The sequence below is a fragment of the Gopherus evgoodei genome, chromosome 3 (genome assembly GCF_007399415.2).
Source record: "Gopherus evgoodei ecotype Sinaloan lineage chromosome 3, rGopEvg1_v1.p, whole genome shotgun sequence".
NCBI classification, from domain to species: Eukaryota; Metazoa; Chordata; order Testudines; family Testudinidae; genus Gopherus; species Gopherus evgoodei.
The window spans coordinates 34,796,916-34,804,013 of NC_044324.1; the positions used below are offsets into that span (position 1 = coordinate 34,796,916).

Below are 7,098 nucleotides of genomic sequence, written 5' to 3' on the forward strand. Positions count from 1 at the left end.
TTGCCTTCTATGAGGAGATAACTGGCTCTGTGGATGAGGGGAAAGCAGCAGATGTGTTATTCCTTGACTTTAGCAAAACTTTTGATACAGTCTCCCACAGAATTCTTGCAGGCAAGTTAAAGAAGTATGGGCTGGATGAATGGATAGAAAGCTGGCTAGGTCGTTGGGCTCAATGGGTAGTGATCAATGGCTCCATGTCTAGTTGGCAGCCAGTATCAAGTGTCGGTCCTGGGGCCAGTCTTGTTCAATATCTTCATTAAAGATCTGGAGGATGGCATGGACTGCACCCTCAGCAAGTTTACAGATGACATTAAACTGGGAGGAGTGGTAGATATGCTGGAGGATAGGGATAGCGAACAGAGGGACCTAGACAAATTAGAGGATTGGGCCAAAAGAAACCTGATGAGGTTCAACAAGGACAAATGCAGAGTCCTGCACTTAGGAAGGAAGAATCCCAGGCACTGCTACAGACTAGGGACCGAATGGCTAGGCAGCAGTTCTGCAGGAAAGGACCTAGGGGTTTTGGTGGATGAGAAGCTGGATATGAGCTGACAGTGTGCCCTTGTTCCCAAGAAGGCTAAAGGCATTTTGGGCTGTATAAGTAGAAGCATTGTCAGCAAATCGAGGGACATGATCATTCTCCTCTATTCGACATTGGTGAGGCCTCATCTGGAGTACTGTGTCCAGTTTTGGGCCCCACACTACAAGAAGGACGTGGAAAAATTGGAAAGAGTCCAGTGGAGGGCAACAAAAATGGTTAGGGGGCTGGAGCACATGACTTATGAGGAGAGGCTGAGGGAACTGGGTTTCTTTAGTCTGCAAAAGAGAAGAATGATGGGGGATTTGATAGCAGTGGCAGCAGATGACAGAATAAGGAGTAATGGTCTCAAGTTGCAGTGGGGGAGGTTTAGGTTGGATACTGGGAAAAACTTTGTCACTAGGAGGGTGCTGAAGCACTCAAATGGGTTATCTAGGGAGGTGATGGAATCTCCATCCTTAGAAGTTTTTAAGGTCAGGCTTGACAAAGCCCTGGCTGGGTTGGTTTTAGTTGGGCATTGGTTCTGCTTTGAGCAGGAGGTTGGACTAGATGACCTCCTGAGGTCCCTTTCAACCCTTATATTCTGTGATTCTATTATTCTAACCAAGGCACAGCAATGTATTTTTTCCTAGCCCCGTCCTCAAAAACAGTGGAAATCATTTTGGTTGCAAGTTTTCAAAAAACTTCAGCCTAAGGCAGACAATCAGCATGAAAAATTTCAGACCAAATAGTCTGGAAAAGTTATAAGCAACTGAAACCAAGGCCTTATAATGAAAACTGTCAGGTAATCTTAATAATAGGTGGTGCTACGACTAGCCATGCCTCTAATATCTCTCAGCCATCTGAGTTGCATCAGCCCAGTAGCAACGATGGTCTGTCTCCCATCAGCATTACCTAAAACTCTCAGGTGCTCCTCCCCTTGCAGCCTCCAGTACCTCCCATTCCCTACCTCCAACCTCTCAGCTACACTCCTTTCAGTTGAATTTCTCAGGTCATCTAGGTTTGTACTGATCACTATGACACTTCTACTGTGGTAGCTGGGCATGTTCACTGGCAATTTGAGGAATGGATGAATTGGTGTTTTGGGAGCACTGGTGGATGATCCATGCTTGGAACAGTGTCTCTCCAAGCTGAGAAATTCCTAACAATAAGGAAAAAGAAAGGGGAAAGAAGTGGCCTTTAGTATTTTATGCTATCTTGCAAACTAACCATTTCCACAGTAGCATTATAGGAGTTCCCTGTGCAGCAAAGTGATAATACAGACAGGATGTATTTTTCCTCCTGTTCAGTCACAGATCATAGTAAAAATAATATCTTTAATGTCATAAGAACAGCACAGTACAAAGGAATTGCTCATGATAGAAATAAATATGTATTTCTTCTTTATTCTGAGAGTTACTTTAGCTTGTTGGGTCAGCTGCCCATTGCCAAGCCCCGTTAGGTTTCTGGTCTCCTTGTCTTTTCAGGAATGCTAGGAATTTTGTGCCACCTTTAGAGCAGTCTTTAGAACTTTCCTTTCTTTTCCCAAAGACATTAATCAGCAAACTTCCTTTAAACTATTCTTATTCATGGCACTGCATGGTACCTGCTAGAGCTGGCATATGAGAAAAGGCATTAATCCCTTCTATAATTTATCAAAGGTCTCTGAGAAAAGTTTTCTACCAAAATCTCTAAGTGCTTAAGAAAACAAAACAGATCCAGAAGTCACAAACCTTACTCACTCATAGTTACCTGCTCTGAAGTCTCAGTGCAGAGGATGGGGGGAAAGCATTATCAAATGTCAGATCTTTGCAAAGTTTCTCATTCAAAGTTCTTCATGGGATCTTAACAAGGAGGAAAATTACTTTAACAAAACTGTTGCACATTATTGGCAACAATTTAACTTTTTTCACGAAAGAAATTAAAAACAAATTCAGAAATATCACTGTGAAAGTCTTAAGGCGGACCTGAAACATTACATGCATTTTTCAGCACTGAATATTTTCAAAGCATACAAGTGCCAAGTAGACCTTTTGTCAGGGTATGCCTACACTACCCACCAGATCGGCGGATAGCAATCGGTTTATCGGGGATCGATATATCGCGTCTCATCTAGAATGTGCTCCTGTCGACTCCAGAACATCGCCAGAGCGAGCGTCGGTAGCGGAGTCGACAGGGGGAGCCACGGCCGTTGATCTCACGCCATGAGGACGAGAGGTAAGTCGAAATAAGATACTTCGACTTCAGCTACGCTATTCACGTAGCTGAAGTTGCGTATCTTACATCGACCCCGCCCCCTAGTGTAGACCAGGCCTCAATTAAATAAAGTTCAGGTCTGTGCTGCTCCATATGGACTTAATCCTGACCTCTCCGCAAAAACAGATTAAACAGTTTTTGCATAGGAAATCTCCATAGAGGCAGGGTGGGGATGGAATCCTCTCCTCCCACAATGCAACATATCAAGGCAATCACTGCTTTCTTAGTCCTCCATATCAATGTAAACCAATTGTGTGAAATTCTATGCTGAGCCTCTAAGAGGTGCAGCTCAGAACTCACAGCCAATTGGGAGGGTGGCTATCATGGCTCTATGCCATCTTTATGCCCTCCCAATCCATGGGACAGGCATAGGAGGCCTATCTAAGTTATGGCAGCCTCCCCAGCTTGTCCTATGGGTCACAGTGCTGCACAGAGCTTCCCCCATTTCTCCTATTCCCAGTTCTATCCATGACACATTCCCTATAGTGTGACTTGCAAAGGGGCCTGCACTGGGGGAATCCTTCCCCATCCAGAAATGGGACTTTTATTGCTCCTTTATACTGCCACACCCTTTTACCTGGCATAAAGGGCCTGAGTGGGGGCTGAGCATCTCACCCACAGTCCGTGCTGCAGATCATTATACCACTTCCTAATGCTGCCACACACAGATCCACATGAAGCATTGTTTCATATAGCAAAGAGACTTCTGCAACCAAGCAAAGAGATAGGATTTAACTCTAAGAATTTAGACATAGACAAAAGACAAAAGATGTATTTTACAATGTGACTAGATTTCCTTTTCTCTCATACACATATAAAAACCCAAACTGGCCAGATGAAAAATTGATGAGATTAACAGTGTAATAATACATGGTACAGTGTCTACATTTCCCTCACCTTGTCTTCCAGTGGCAGTCATTTGTTATAAATCTCTCCTGGACATTTCAGTTCCTGCTGTCTTTCTGACTATACTTCACTTATATATCTTCTTTTCCTAGACAATAGTCCACTTTATACAGATTGATTTAAATATCAAAATGCTTGCAACTTTTGCATGGTGTGCTTTGCAGTGGGCTCATGCTGTGCTTTGCAACTGAACCACTACCAAAGAACTCTGGTGCAAAATGCCACCTCTGTTATCAAACATCTGCCTAACATACTGTAAAGCATCTTGGTCTAAAAAAATCATTAATTATTACTTATATTCTGTAGCACCACCAGGATGCCTGACAGACTAATGCACAGATAAAGAGACAGCTATTTAGGGCAGGAACTACCATTTGCTCTGTGTTAGTGCAGAGCCTTAAGCTATGGGGCTCTAACCTATGAGGCTTCTAGCTGCTACCACAGTATCCATACCGCCTCCTGCACCCCGAACACACTGCCTATGGCCGGAGAGAGGAATGGGGTGGCATAGAGAGTTAGTTGTGCTTCCTCTAACCCAACCTAGGATTTCTCACTGCTCAGGGACTCCCCTGAGTTCATTTAAAATTAGTGAAATTTTAAGTCCTCTTTGTGCTGTGGTGGTGTAAAGGGCCATAGTGTGGCTGAGCATCTGGGCCAATGTAGCTACTCCATTGTAAAACTAGTGTGAATTAAAAGAGAATAAGATTCATACTATGCAAACCCTGCAGCCTTTACTCATCTGAGGAATTCCACTGTGATTATGGAGTAAAGGCTGCAGGATTGGGCTCTAAATGTGGTTCTGCCTTGCCAGCAATAAGAATATTAATATAATCTGTGTTTAAGTATTCTAGTGAAACATACTATTAACCTATTCACAGTCAGTTATTAAAGACCCCATCAGCGGTATACAGTTCTTCAGCTAAACCCATGAATTGTAATAAAGCTCTGTTTGGGCAATTTCAGTGTCAGGGAAGAATGCAGGAAGGGTGGAACAGCAGTTTTCTGATGGAGTAATTTTAGATTTTATTGTAATGCCTGCCAGTGAATATTCCACATGCAGAGATTACTAAAGCAAGCTGTGAAAGGCTACAGCCTGCCCTGTCACCCTAAAAGGATGTTGGGTTTGGATGTGTTCCAGGGCAGCAGGATGTGTGGCCTGGATTAGAATACAGGAATATTCCTAACATTCATTGCTTTTTAATGATGTCATGCTTACTAGCTGTTGCAAGTTCTTCTGCTTTCCCGCATAGAAGCTCTTCTAATACTATCAAAACTTCCTGATGAGAAAAGATTTCAAAACAAGACTGCAAGTATCTTATCCTAGCAATGATAAAAGCAGAGAACCACTCATATACAGCATTTATGGAAAGTATAACTCCTCATGAATGACTTAAGTTTGATTTCAGGATGTGCCAAAAATTCCAAAATTAAAGTCACTGAAATATACAAAGTGGTTAATTTCAGTGTTTTGATTTAGGTTCTTAAATGTAAAATATCTCATTTTGTTTTGAAACTTGAGTGTGCTTCTCCTACTGTAGAACTGAGTAAACAGTTAATCTCACACTGCAATCTTTGTATTTTTGATGTAATTCAGAAAACATGTAATTACTGGGATTATAAAATGAAACATGAATAAACTCGAACATTTTCTGCTCACAAAAATATACACTGGCACCCTTCATCATAGCATGTGAACTCTGCCTGAAAACCAAAAGAAATGCCAGCATTTAGCCAATTACAACAATCAAGTGCAGAAGAGACAGAAGGATAGGCTAAAGCCAAGAGAGATTCCTAGTGTGGTCATAAGAATGTTTACTGATGTTGTTAACAGGCATTGGAAAAAAGAAAGTTCAGAATCAAAATGACTCCAAGGTCACTTGAGTCACTGCTTCTTGAAGCAGATTTAAAGCTTCAAAGTGTAAAATCAGAGAAGTAAATGCTTCCAGGTGGTGAATGGAAGTACAACCAAAAGGAGATGTTTTCTCAGCATTCAGTTTCACAAGGTAAAACTCATCCAAGCATGAATCTCAGAGAGACAAGTGCTAAGGCATGCCATCACTTCATTCCATTCTGCAGAAGTACAAAGGTAGATCTATATATTGGCAGCACAAATGAGCAATGAAATCTAAATCTACCAAGGAACCTCACTGTTTAAAAAAAAAGGTATCACAACACTGCCTACCCCCCAAAAAAACAAGCTGCATCCACTTCAGAAGATATGCTTCATAGCTTTCATTAGTAGGTCGCAGGCCTGCAGGTATGAAGTGTTTGGCTGGCAAGACAAGAAGCAGCTGCTAAGTTTCCAGAGCATAGTACTTACCTGCTCCCATTCCAACAAATATGAGTAAAGATAGTCCAGCTTGCTCAGCAACCACTAACATTCTGAGATTCCTCCATGACTGCTACTTACTGGTGCTGTGCTGAATTGCTCCTGCATACAAGCATACAGTGATACTTTGGTGAGTCAATTCACTATGATAGGTGCAATAAACTTTTCAGGGGCAAGATGGGCCTTGGTCAGAACATGTTGTGCCCCGTGATCCTGGGCTAGCAGAACGGCTCGTAGGAGTCATATTGTTTAAGGCCAGAAGGAACCAACAGATCATCTAGTCAGACCTCCTACATATCACAGGCCACCAACACCATACACATAGTAAACCCAGCAACCAAAATTAGACCAAAGTATTACAGGCCACAGGAAACTAGACTATTGTGTGACACTGGCAGAGAACAGAAGGGACTGAGGTGCACCATGATCTGAGACCCTGCATAATGGCAGGGAAATTATTAAGTAAGATTTACTCAGATAATCCTGGCAAGTGACCGACACCCATCCACTGCAGAGGAAGGTGAAAAAAAAACAAGGTTATCATCAGTCTGACCTGGGAAAAATTTCTTTCCAACCCCGTATATAGTGAACAGTTAGACCTTATAAAATTAGATTACATCAGACCAATTTTTATACGCAGAGAATGTTTAGTCATCTGCTCTACAGAGAACTACTTCTGCAAACATCTTCTGAATAAAGCTTCTCTCTGCTTCATCTCTGGTTAACAGTCAGTGGAAATCTTCAGTGCCTACTTGTCATTGCATTTCTAGCCTCTCAATCTGAGTAGGTGCTGCACAACTCTTTTGGCAATGGCTGACATTTCCTGTTTGGCAAGTTGAATGGTGTCCCTGCAATTGTCTGCCTATGCCCCACCTGCAGAAGGAGTTGCCCATCCCTACCAGCCACATGCCTTTGTTATGGGAAGTAATCCCTCTGATACCAGGTTCCGTGGCTGTTTACTTTCCCTTGAAGCAGTTTCTGGAAGCAGATCATGCCTAATTTTTACTTCATAGTAGGCAGATGCATTACTCTCTTCCTTGTGCAGACCTACTGAATTGTGCCTTTTTTGTGACATTCTAGTGTTTTCAAT

The 7,098-nt window shown here is 42.3% G+C and overlaps 1 long non-coding RNA gene across 1 annotated transcript; it reads right to left on the minus strand.

The window, feature by feature from the left end:
* Positions 1-2,297: 2,297 nt before the first annotated feature.
* Positions 2,298-6,098, minus strand: LOC115649080. Its single transcript, XR_003999748.1, has 3 exons — positions 6,000-6,098; positions 3,351-3,479; positions 2,298-2,361 (listed from the first exon to the last, which is right to left on the minus strand). It is a non-coding gene; the product is annotated as an uncharacterized LOC115649080 (long non-coding RNA).
* Between the last annotated feature and the right edge of the window lie 1,000 nt (positions 6,099-7,098).